We start from the raw sequence: 13,454 nt of genomic DNA on the forward strand, positions 1-13,454 counted from the left end.
AATCTTATGAAATGAACATTATTATTATCATCATTATTCTCATATTTTAATGAAAATTCAAGAGGAAAAGTTTGATAATGACGCAGTATAAATATATAATGTTTCCATTATTCTTTATAAAGTATTGCAATTTTGAAAGATTATTTGTGAAACACACATAGGTTTTCATCCATTTTCTTCCCATATTTATGCAACCAAACATACGCGGTTCTCATCCTTTGGTTAGCAGACTGCACAACCGTGTCTACTTGTAATTTAGCTAACGTTAGACAGATGGCAGCATGGGTATGAAATTTTCGAAAAAGTTAAATTTGGATATAATAGGAGTGATAATGAAATGCTATTCAAGACAAATGATTTCATAATGATGAAAAATTATTTGAAAATATGGAAATAATGGCATCAATTTTGTTTGAATAGGCAATTGAATCTATTCATTTTTGGCACATACTGGAAGTGATTATAATAATATTTACCTCACACTTGATACCATCAATGGTACCATGGTACAGTGGCCGTTTTAGAGTAATCTGCAATAGGTGGGACCGGGAATACTTCTGATGATAGAAAGGTTTGTTTCTATTTGAACGAGGAACCGCGAAATTCATTTGAATCTCTAGCTATTCAACTGTTATTTAAATTTCCCATACATTTATAATTCGAGTATATTTTCATTAAAGCGCAAGATTAGATTTATCATATCGGAGAGTGAAAAAAATAGATTCCAAATATATTCATGTAAATTTCCTATTGAAGTATTAATGAAATGATGTGATATTTTCCATTCAGATTTTTTCTGAACGTTCTGAGAACATACCTATTATTTTCATGAAGCCACCGTAGGAGAGTCGCCTTGGTGGGGTCAAGTACTCACATAAATAAACTCATTATGGGCTAGGACGTAAGGTATGTTAAAAATGACACAAAAACATTATTTATAACTGCATAGATTTCTACTTTCGTAATCAATATTATCATAACATTTGGTCGTTACAGATCTCCGATATTTCATATTTGAATCATCTGATCTGTGTTGAACATTTGTACAACAGTTATATTTTTTTTCTAACCCATGTTTATGTTTTACTGCCGATTTTTTCTTCTTATAAATAAATATGTCGAAAACAAAGAAACTTATGAGGGTACTACAGTCAACTTCTGCACAGGTGCCGGAAAGAGAAATCATTACATTTGTATACTGTTTCTGTTATATATTAATGATTTTCTTATTAGTCAGTGGGCTATGCTAGAGGACTGGCAGTAAACAAATCTAAAGAAATGAACCTCAAAAGTTCAAGCCAATCCCGAATATACCTACACAGTAGGTTGAATGGACTGACGCCTATCAGAAAACAACTATTCACCTGGCTAATACCATGAAGGGCGTTGGATTATATCCGACAGGCGTCAGTACAGAAATCTTCACAGAAAATTTCCTGCATATACAATTGGCAATACTACTGAAAGGTTCGACCCTCAATTTTGGAATTGACACACTTGCAGACCGGTTTCGGGCTCATTAGCGACTCATCAGTGCAAGATAGTGGCCATCATCGACCTAAAGTCAATGATATTCCAAAATTGAAAATCGGAATTTCTTCAGAGTATTTAATTCCTCTTCCCGTCGGATATAATCCAACGCCCTTCGTGGTATTAGCCAGAGGAGTTGTTGTTTTCTGATAGGCGTTAGTCCATTCAACATACTGTGTAGGTATATACGAGACTGGCTTGAACGTTTAAAGTTTATTTCTTTAGTGTCAGTCTTCAAGCATAGTCCACTGACTAATAAGAAAGTTTTTCTTCCTTATTCAGAGGAATCGGGCAATTTTCGGATATGCAGTTGGTTAGTATCTCGTCCACTAGATGGAGTGACATTTTATGTTCGCTCCAACTTAGGAATTGGCCGCGGTGTTAGTACGCCCGACTCACGATCGGAAGCCCATGGGTTCGATTCCCCACTTCACCTGGTTGAAGCTGGAATGATTCTGCAACCGTGTTAGGAATCACACGTTAAAAGGTAAGACTTCGTTAGTCCTAAGCTCACACAAGTTTCTTAACTTCAGGGACCTGAACTATTTGAAAACATGAAAATATGTATAATCTTCAATTTTAATGACGAGCAAATAGTGTATTTTTTCAAACAGTGGCATCCCTACGGGTTTCGCATTGAATATTTTTGGGGAAAAAGTACTACGCCAATGCTTTCTTTTCAAAATAAAATCATTTTTAAAATCCTCATTTATTTTTGAGAAAATTTGATCTCCTGGTATTTCTTTGTCCGACGCATGATTTTCACTCAAAAAAATAAAAATCGACAGAAAGCAAATTAAGAAATTAGATCAATTCTAAAATGAATGAGAATCTGAAAATTGCTTCATAACGCATTATCAATTCCCTAATAATATTTGAAAACATAATCTGCAAAAAAATAAATTTTTCACAAAAACGAGTTTTATTTTATTTTGTGACAATAAGTCTAAACGAATAGCACAAATTTGTTAATTAGTAATAATACCAAAACTGATTATAAAAATTGTTGGAAGTGGCCACCTGCACTTAGTATGCATGCTTCCGCCCTTCTACGCATGGAATTACGCACCCGTTCAAATATTCCCGTCGTATTTCGTACAGTTTCACACGAGGCAACTATTCGCTCTCTTAAATCTTCTAAAGTATTAACGAGAGTTTTATACACAAGAGTTTTAAGGTGACCTCATAAAAAAAAATCTAAACTGTTGAGATCGGGGGATCTTGCTGGCCATTGCTGGTCCTCCGCGACCTATCCAACGATTAGGATAAACTGTATTCAAATGGTTTCGGACAATTACATTGAAATGAGCAGGGGCGCCATCGTGCATGTACCATATTCGATTCCTTAACGCAAGTGGCACATCTTCCAATAACCCAGGTAGGTCTTCTTCGAGAAAGTGTAAATAAGAACCACCATCAAGGCGTCCTGGTATAAAAAATGGGCCTGCCCATACATTAACCGAAAATTGGTCTTGGCAATGGGTTTCGGTTATTGCATGGGGATTTTCTTCAGCCCACACATGATTGTTATGGAAATTTTGAATGGCATTCCGAGAAAAATTTGCTTCGTCTGTGAACAAAATTTGTGTCTCAAACTGCGAATTTAGTGCAATAATTTGTAGATACCACTGACTGAAGTTCACACGCTGTGGAAAATCTCTGGGGAGTATGCCTGCACTCTTGAAATATGGTATGGGTATAACAAAAAATCAACCAAAATACGCCAAACAATTTAATGACAAATATCCAGAGTTCTAGCGATCTTCCTCGTACTCATCTCAGGATGTTCCTCAATTTCTTGCAGCACCGCTTCCTCAATTTCAGGAGTTCTTACTACACGAGGTCTACCTTCCGGAGTCCCTTTCTTGAAACTACCAGTTTCCCCAAGTCGACGATGAATATTTGAAAAGGTTCGGCTATCTGGTAAGGCACGATTAGGATATATTTCCTGATAAATGCGCCTGGCTTCTGTTGCATTACCATCGGCAAGGCCATATACGTAATGCATTTGCGACATTTCCGCATTCGTATAATTTACCATATTTACTGATATTCAGAAAAACAGCGGACTACCAAAATAACTTCAATAACACTTCAAAATCAATCAAAATGCGCTGTTACAGTTTTTAACACCAACACCTTACTTTAAACCAACATCAATATTAGCTACTGACGTTTGTACATACAGAGAATTCGTTTTTTATTGCTATGGTGGGTACGCTGTTTTTTCTGCTTTTAATCTTTAAAAGAAATCACATATCGACAAACTCCATATTTCCAAGAGGTGCAGTAAATAAATTCTGCTACACGTCATTTATTCCAGGATAACTAAATTTATGTTTTCAAAAATTATTGAGCGGTGCTGCGTTATGACGTAATTTTAATTGAGAACAGTGCATCTGACAACAAACAAATACCTTTTAGATCCTCAGTTATTTTGCAACAAATCTGATCTCTTAGTTTGCTTTCAGTCGATACACAATACCGCATCAGATTTTTAAGGAATTTATCCTTAAGTAAAGCGATTTTTAATTTTTTGAGCGAAAACCATGCGCCGGACAAAGAAAACCCAGCAAATCAAATGTGCTGAAAAATGTATGGAGATTTTGAAAATAATTTTTAATTCAAGATAAAGCAGTGGCGTAGTATTTTTTTCGCCAAAAATATACATTTCAAAACTCGTACGTACGCCACTGGTAGAGAAAATTAAGAAAATTGTACATCAGAAAATGCGCCTTGAGGCATGGAACATATGTACCAAATATGCTAAAGATGTCTACAAAATTATTATAGTATAGTATTAAAAAACTGATTATTTTTGAAAACTTTACCACCCTGTATCTCAAAAGTTAAGGCGTTGAGGACATACGTTTATAGGACGTTTTTTCCTTAAAATGGGTCTAAGAATTACCTCCTTAAAAATAAGCATGTGTTTAAGGAACACCCTGTATATCTGCGAACCAAAGATATTCAAATCGCTAAATTGATTAGCTTTGAGGTATTATTTCGTCTGTTAACGGCCATTTTCAATATCGGGTAGAAAACTAACACATGTAGGTACATATCTGTAACGATTGTTTATGTACAATCGTAGTTATGAAAACAACTACAGTACGTACAATAACTAGTTAACCATTAATATTAATGGAATATAGGCACAGTAAATCACTATCTACGTTGAAGTCCTTCGGTATAAATTTGAATTTATGAACTCTTGGATTGTTGTTTCTCAACTCATATATTATGACTGAATAATGCATTGAGAGGTTTTCAAAAAGCTACTTATGAAATTGTATGAATTTATTCAAACTTGTACTTTCTTAATTTTTTTTCACGAATTTTTTTTATATCTTTACATGTACTCCTTCAAGTAAGTATTATATTTTGTGGCGTTTCTGTGGTAAATATCTGATTCAATTCCACAATGAATGTTTGCAGTACATATTGAATAGGAAAAAGCGTTTTTTGTATAATTCAATATTTTTTTCGAAGTAAGGGTGGTCCCCAAGGGCGTCCCCAGCTTATGACTAAGGGGGGGGGGGGCAATGGGGCAATATTATGGAGGATAAAAAATATGAACGCCTGATACAGTCGAAAGCATGAAGCGTTACATTTTGGAAGTCTTTGCCTCGATGACGATTGTAATAAGAACGGTTCTGATATCAATATACAGGGTGTTCATTTGAAAACTTCCCACCAGGGATTTATCGAAAACTACTGATTGAAAGAAAAAACGCCGAGACACGTCAGAAGATACATCAAAGGGGACAACTTTTTAACCAATAACTACTTCACCCCCTTTCACCCTCTGCACCCCAGGATCATTTCCTTGAAAATTTTAAATGACAAGGGGTATCGAGTGATAGCTTGTTTGAAAAGTCTTCCGAAGTCCTTCATTTTGACGTTTATTTTTTTCAAATCGGTCGATTCGTTTTTCAGAAAATTAGAAAAATCTGCATTAATTTTTATTTGTTCCGATAGAAAACAAAAACACACGAAAATATCACTTTTCATTTCAATTACATTTAAGGTTTGCCAAATCCACAATTCGTTTATAATTCAAAACGAAAACTACCAACATAAACAGCAGTTCGAATGATTAGACGTGGCAATAACCAAATACCAATCCCAATTTTTTCCGCGATTTTTTCATCAACACAGATATCCTAGGCGAACTGTTTTTATTGTTTACATGTGTAGTTATTCTCAGTTGCTAGGTGAAAGAAGGAATTGAATTTCCTGTCAGTTACCTCTGTCACAGTTTTCAGATCGTGAAAAGTAAATCATTGATTCAGAATCTATTTCGAAAATGGTTTACACACTAGCCGAAAGAGTGGAAATTATTCTGATTTATGGTGCCCAAAATCAATGTGCTCGGCAAACTGCCGTCACGTTTAATGCCAGACATCCAGATAAGTTAACTTCGCATAGGTATGTTTTGGACCTAGTTACTAAATTTACTCAAACTGGATCGGTTGCAAATAAAAAACGTGATAATAGAAGAGTTTTGGATGAAGCCGCTCAAATTGAAGTTTTAGGTCATTTTGGAATAAATCCTAATACTTCGTTACGCAAAATTGCTGCTGCGACTCATATTTCATTAGGCTCTGTACACACAGTTACTAAACTCCATAAATTTCATCCATTCAAAATGAAAATATTGCAAGAGTTAACCGAAGATGATTTTGATAGGCGAGTGGAGTTTTGTGAAATAATGACTGCAGCGATTAATGATAATACCATTCGTGTGAAGAATGTCTGCTTCAGTGATGAATGCACATTTTATCTAAATGGATTTGTTAATAAGCATAACTGTAGGTATTGGAGCAATGAAAATCCGCATGCTTTTGTGGAAGGGCACACCCAGTACCCTCAAAAAATTAATGTATGGGCAGGCATTTTAGGAAACAAAGTGCTTGGGCCATTGTTCATTGATAGAAATTTAAATGGAGACATTTATTTGGATATGTTGGAAACTACTATCAATCCGCTTATCACTGAAACCATTGAAAACCAAATCGAAGAGGATGGAAACCCTACACTTGATGAGGCTCAGATATATTTCCAGCAAGATGGTGCTCCTCCTCACTATGTTCTTCCGGTTCGACAATGGCTAGACAACGAGTTTCCCGATAAATGGATAGGGCGAAGAGGGCCTATAGAATGGCCTGCTAGGTCCCCGGATTTGACGCCATTAGACTTTTTTCTATAGGGCCATTTGAAGTCCATTGTGTTCACTCCCCAACCTGCAAATTTGAATGGACTTCGTCAACGCATTATCGACAGCTGCCATGATATCCAACAACATGTATTTGAAAATGTCCGTCAGGAATTTGAACATCGCCTATATCATTGTTTGGCCACCAACGGGCAACATTTTGAATAATTAGTGAAATAAAATGTAATATTTTTGTATGTATTGTTTCGAAAATTCCCAAATTAGGATCAATAATATTTTTCTAATTTTCTGGAAAACGAATCGACCGATTTGAAAAAAATAAACGTCATAATGAAGGACTTCGGAAGACTTTTCAAACAAGCTATCACTTGATACCCCTTGTCATTTAAAATTTTCAAGGAAATGATCCTGGGGTGCAGAGGGTGAAAGGGGGTGAAGTAGTTATTGGTTAAAAAGTTGTCCCCTTTGATGTATCTTCTGACGTGTCTCGGCGTTTTTTCTTTCAATCAGTAGTTTTCGATAAATCCGTGGTGGGAAGTTTTCAAATGAACACCCTGTATAAAACTTCACAAGCCCTCGACAGCACAATAACTAAATCAAACTTTTGAAGACAGTAATAATGATTTATTTTAATAAAAATTATATTTGATTGAAACATAACCTGCGGGGATTTTTTGCAAAACTTTCAACCACTTTATCATTAAAATTATTTAGGTTTTTATTTATTATAGCTCTGTGTACGCTCATCATGGCCATACCATTAACGCTTGATTTTTACTTGCTATCGTTCAGCCCGTGTTATGAATCACACGTTAAAAGGTAAGACCTCGTTGGTCTTTAGCTCGCGAAAGTTTTGACTTCTGAGGGTTGTCGTTCGTAGGGGTGCGATAGCTGGTTAACGGAGAAAACACATTTTGAACATATATTCAAGTGAAATTTCTTACCGGTGAGCATTTTTTTTGAGGTCTCCGAACAGGACTGCGTTGTCTTGATGAAACAGTTTTTTCTTTACCATATGCGGTCGGTTCTTTGAAATTGTGGCCTTCAAACGCTCCAATAACGCTATATAAGTAATATTCACTTTTGATGGTATTTCCCTTCTCAAGATAGTCGATGACTAACCTTTCCAGCCGATTATTATGCTTTCGGGCGCTTTGGACGTGGTTCACCAGTTGCTTTCCATTCATATGAGGATCGTTTTGATTCTGGAGTAAAGTGGTGGATCCATGTTTCATCCATTGTTACATATCGACGTAAATATTCTGGTTTATTGAACGAAAGTAATTTTTGTGGAGGAAACTCAGTTTTTCATCGACCATTTTTTGGTATTTTCTCCTTCCACAATCTGAAAAACATGAAAATTATAATGGAGAAGTTTATACAAGTGGAAATGGATCGTACTTGGGTACCCGTTTAAAAAGAAATTGATAGTGGCGAAATGGCAACAGACTGATATCGGAGAGCACCTTGTATTACATCGAATGTTTTTGACCTCCGAAATGTTAAGATAAGTATTGTATTACTTTTCGACAATTTTTTTGATGGGCAAAATTGTTGAATACGATAAGTTACTGATAAATAGAACACTTTTCTTTGTGAAAAATACTTCGATTTAACACAGTAACTTATCGGGGTAAACTGAAGAGTTTGCCTCTCTACACTTGAAGTTCTCCATTGAAATTTTCATATTTTTCAGATTGTGGAAGGTGAAAATACCCAAAAAAGATCGTTGAAATATTCTGGTTTGTTTTGTTTAAACATGCCCAAATCCTGCTCAGAATCATCAAGACGTTCATGTTTTTGGTCAACAGTGAGCTTGCGCGGCATCCACTTTGAACAGAGCTTTCTCATAGTCAAATTCTTATGCAATGTAAAGCCATCACGTTATTTTGATATCTTTATAATGTCACCTAACTCACGCAACTTCACTTTTCGATCATTCAAAACAATTTTGTGGATTTTTTTGTTTTCTGGTGTTACTGCCTCATTTGCCTAAATTTACTGCGGGATCTGAACATATTCCACTATTCATTATTAAAGATTGTGCCTCAGCTCACTAACAACTCTAATCTATATATGCCTGAAAACATCAACTATACCATCAATGTGGAAAATGTCGAAAGCCTGCCCAATTTTTAAAAAAGGAGATAAAAGTGAGATAAAAATTACATCATATTTCGTAAAGTGTTTGAGATGCTTCTTGATAAGACAATCTACTGTCATGTTAGCAACATTATTAGCCGCAATCAACACGGTTTCATGAAAGGACGTTCAACCATCACCAATCTTGTAACAATCACTCAATGTATTGCGGAGGGTATTGATTGTCAGTCTCAGACTGATGTCATCTACACTGATTTTTCTAAAGCGTTCGACAGACTTGACCATAGTATCCTGCTCAACAAGCTTTCGACTTATGGGTTATCGAATGACTTGATTACTCTTTTCAGATCGTATTTCTACAACCGTATGCAGTATGTTCAACTCAATGGCCTTAAGTCTGTCGAATATGTAACCACAATGGTCATACCTAGGACCCCTACTGTTCAGTATGTTCATCAATGATATCGGACCTGAGATTGATGTAAATTTCCTTTTATACGCAGATGCCTTGAAACTCTTTCGCAATATATCATGCTCTAATAATTGCGAACGTCTCACCCTGAATTTAAATCGTATTGCTACATGGTGTCGGAAAAATAATCTATCTCTCAACATATACAAATGTGATGTAATGTCTTACTCACTGGAAACGAATCTGATATTATACAACTACGTCATGAACAATCAAGTTGTGGAGCGTCCTGACATACTCACTGATCTAGGTGTTACTTTTGATTCATTCCTCTCTTTCTGTAAATATATTGACACTACTCTGACAGCTGCTTATGGCATGTATGGATTCTTAGAAATACAAGATTTTAAAAAAGCTTCAACATTGAAATTACTTAATTTCACTTTTGTTCGATCTAGGCTGGAATATGCATCTGTTGTGTGGAGTCCCTACTATCAGGTTCATATAAATCAACTAGAAGCCCCACAGAGGCGCTTCCTAAAATATATGTCTTTTAAACTTGAAAGCACGTATCCTATTGCAGGAATACCCTATTATAAATTGCTTGAAACTCACAATTTTTAGTCTCGAAGTAAGGCGTAAATATTATTCATTTCTTTTTTTATTCAAGGTAATAAACAATATCATTACCTGCTCTCAATTGTTACATATGAATTTCACTAGTTCGGACTTCCATTGTCTAATACCTATATAAAATTATTTGAAATCCCTGAAACAACTAAAAAATAAGAATTAAAAATAAATAGCTGTAAATTATATTATATATAAATTATATTAAACAAAAAAAAACCTGAAATGAAATAATAGTGAAATAAAATACAAGTAAAAATAAAAACAATTGAACAAAAATTAAAAATAAAGAAGTACAAAATGAAAATAAAGATAAAAATAAAGAAGTTAAGAGATTTCAGGCCAAGTTAGTTCACGACGTTTCGATTGTTAGTATCCACTATCGTCTTCGGGTGATGACTGGACTGATTCCTCCGAGAGATGACTTGATAATGGGTTTCCATAAGTTGCGTATTTCTACGCTGGCTTGGCTGAATACGTTGTTGGACAACATGTATGCGGCTTCCTTGAATTTTCTCCTAAACCAATGTTCCTCTCTGTGTAAGATCTTAGCTTGGGACCACTCGATGTTGTGTTGATGGGTCCAAACATGGTCTGCTATTCCTGATATGCTGGTTTCCCCTCGCTATGTGTGTTTCTTGTGCTCGGCAATGCGAACTTTCAAAGGACTCTTGGTTTCACCAATATAGGATTTTCCGCACTCACAGGGTATCCGGTAAATGCAATTCTTGAAATCGCAGTCCGCTTTTGGTGGCCTGGTTTTCGTGAGGCTGCTACGGATAGTGTTACCGGATCTGAAGCAGGTTCTGATGTTGTACTTGGAACCAATTCTTCTTATCCTCTCCGATAATCCTCTGATGTAGAGAAGTGCAAGCACTGGTTGTGACGGCTTCTCTTCCTTGCTAGGCTCCTGCTGTATTTTAGCCAAAATCTTTTCTACCATCGCTTTGGAGTAGCCACTCCATTGAAGATAATTTTTGATGATGTCTAGTTCGTTTACGAGAAATTCCTTCGTGTTACAAAGCCCGTAAGCACGGTATGATAGAGTCTTGATGATTCCTCTTTTAGTTGATTGATGGTGGTTGGATTCATGGTTCAGATACTGTCCCGTGTGAGTGGGTTTTCGATATACAGATGTTTCCCACTTAGTGTCGGTCCTCTTCACCAAAACGTCTAAGAATGGCAATTCATTGTGAATTTCCTTCTCCATTGTGAAAGTGATGGAAGGTCTCACGCTGTTGATGTATTTCAGAAAGGCGTCTAGTTCAGTATTCCCATGGTTCCATATTATGAAGGTGTCGTCAACATATCTCAACCAGACTCGAGGTTTCTTGTGGGCTTCTTCAATGGCCAGAGTTTCAAACCACTCCATATATAAGTTGGCTATGACTGGTGAAAGTGGCGATCCCATTGCCAGTCCCTCATCTTGTGTGAAGTTGGCAATAACAGTTTCGTACACAGCATCCTAGTAATTCCATAATTACTTCTATAGGTAGATTCGTTCTCTCTTTCAGGTTCCCTTATTCAGATAGCTTTCTCTGTATGATTTGGAGTGCTTCTTCGACCGGAACGTTGCTGTAAAGGCTTTCCACGTCGAAACTAATTAGTTGATCTTGCTGTGTGACTTCAATTGACCCTAGTAGTTTGACAAAATGCCTTGAATTCTTCACAAAAGACGATGTTTTTCCTTGTAATGGTGGTATTATTGTATGGTATTATAATAAATTGATGGATGTAGCCGTTACTACGTGGTAGGAAATCATAATGAAAACGTTTGTTTCAAATAAAAGTGGTAAAAAACATGGAAATTTTCATTTCTCTTTTCAGTATGGTATTATGGTTGTATTATTATGTTACATATGTTGAATTTTTGGGTTCTTGGACGGTCATTTAGGAATAGTGTCAGATTTTATCTCAACACTCTGCGTACAAATATAATGAAAAAATCTCCAATTCATTCAATGTGCGATACCTCTAATTCTTTTAGTCATGTCCTAGATATATTCAACTGCCAAATTATACATATCAAAAGACATTTCTTAGCTAACTGACAGTTCTGTTTTTACATTTTTTTTATATAGATTCAGAAATTACATATTATTTGTAAATGCCACTGTTCCTCACTATTCTGTAATTGGGTTCATCCTGTAGAATAGTGTATGAAATTAATAAATGAATAAATACAATTTGGATGTCCATTGCAATCTGCACCATCGGTGTCTCTACGACACATTTGAAGTCAGTAAACTAACGTTTAATTGTTGTTTCTGATGGAGTCCTTACAACACTTTTCAAGCCATTGCTTCGCTTAAACGGTATTTTTTCCCGTCAAGAAGTAGTGTAAAATTAAAACACGAAATTGTTTTTGATCCATTGTTTTGAAAATAATAAAAGTAGTGTCACTCTTAGCACAAATAAGTCACAAACTTATGACTAGAATATCATTAAATTTCAACAGCTTCCATTTGAAGTTTAGTACTAACTGAAAAAGCGGTAAATGCAATAGGCCTGAGACTTCTCAGCCCATGTAGTATGTAGTGATAAATAATTGTTGAGAGTAGGGATCTCAAGAAATATCTAGCCAAACCCCAGAAAATTCTTTGAATTTAAAATACAACCTATAATTCATGGAGTATGTCACTGGCGTAAGCCTCTGGCGATATCGCACTTACTTTGGTGGAAGTTCAAAATGAATGTATCCATTCATATTCAAAGCTGGCATAATCGTTTAAATCCATCTTGGCGTGAATTGTCAAAATATGCAAACCCCTTTCGAATTATCTGTGGAATACATTTAATTGACTAATGTTATTTTACTGAGGTGTGCCCGCCTCCGGAAATTAAGGTGCCAAACTTTGAGAAATATAGTCGTTTCGAAATATCAATCGCAGGGAGAATGTCTACCGTATGAAATATGGTTTGGTTTACAAAGATTTTGGAGAGCGCAAAAAGGAATGATAACTGGTGATACTCCATTTTTTCAATAATAATCGAAGGCATTACAAGAATGAAATGATAATGAGAATGAAGCAACAAAAAACACTCTTTTGATTGTTTTTTTTTGTTTTTTTTATTGATTCATTCAATTTAAACTCCCATTGTTTGAAAATATGTTATGAACAAATGTACTCGTTGATACAAATAATGCTTTTTGAGAAATGAATCATTTCACATGAATAATTTTTATTGCTAATGCATTAATTTATTAACAATTATGTTTTTGTTGCTTGATATTGATATCAAGGAATCGCTTTTCCAACATATTCATTTATAGCAATTTTTTACAATACTAAAATTTTTTCCCATTAGTGTACTTGATTTTATATCAAATGAACTATTTGTTGAATCAATTTGAGTAATTTTATTTTTTTCTATAAAACTGATATACATTTCAAAACTTCCCACCCCTAGTACTTCGTTTAGTAGGGAGAATTTTCCGTAGGTAAAAAACACGTCAATTTAGATATCGAGGGGGAAGTTTAAAACCAGTGCCAGTGATATTTTAGATTTAACCCCCTTACCCCTAGCTACCCCCACTTAATAATTTTGAATGGCACCTCCTATCTTGTGACACATCACATTAAAGATCTTAAAAATCTT

The 13,454-nt window shown here is 35.4% G+C and overlaps 1 protein-coding gene across 2 annotated transcripts in view; it reads left to right on the plus strand.

The window, feature by feature from the left end:
- Nucleotides 1-13,454, plus strand: part of RapGAP1 (Rap GTPase activating protein 1) — a 107,012-nt gene that overhangs the window by 76,475 nt on the left and 17,083 nt on the right. The window lies entirely within an intron of this gene.

Source organism: Leptinotarsa decemlineata, unplaced genomic scaffold (assembly GCF_025532065.1).
Source record: "Leptinotarsa decemlineata unplaced genomic scaffold, Ldec_3_MD MMD2_P_RNA_scaffold_2, whole genome shotgun sequence".
Lineage (NCBI taxonomy): Eukaryota > Metazoa > Arthropoda > Insecta > Coleoptera > Chrysomelidae > Leptinotarsa > Leptinotarsa decemlineata.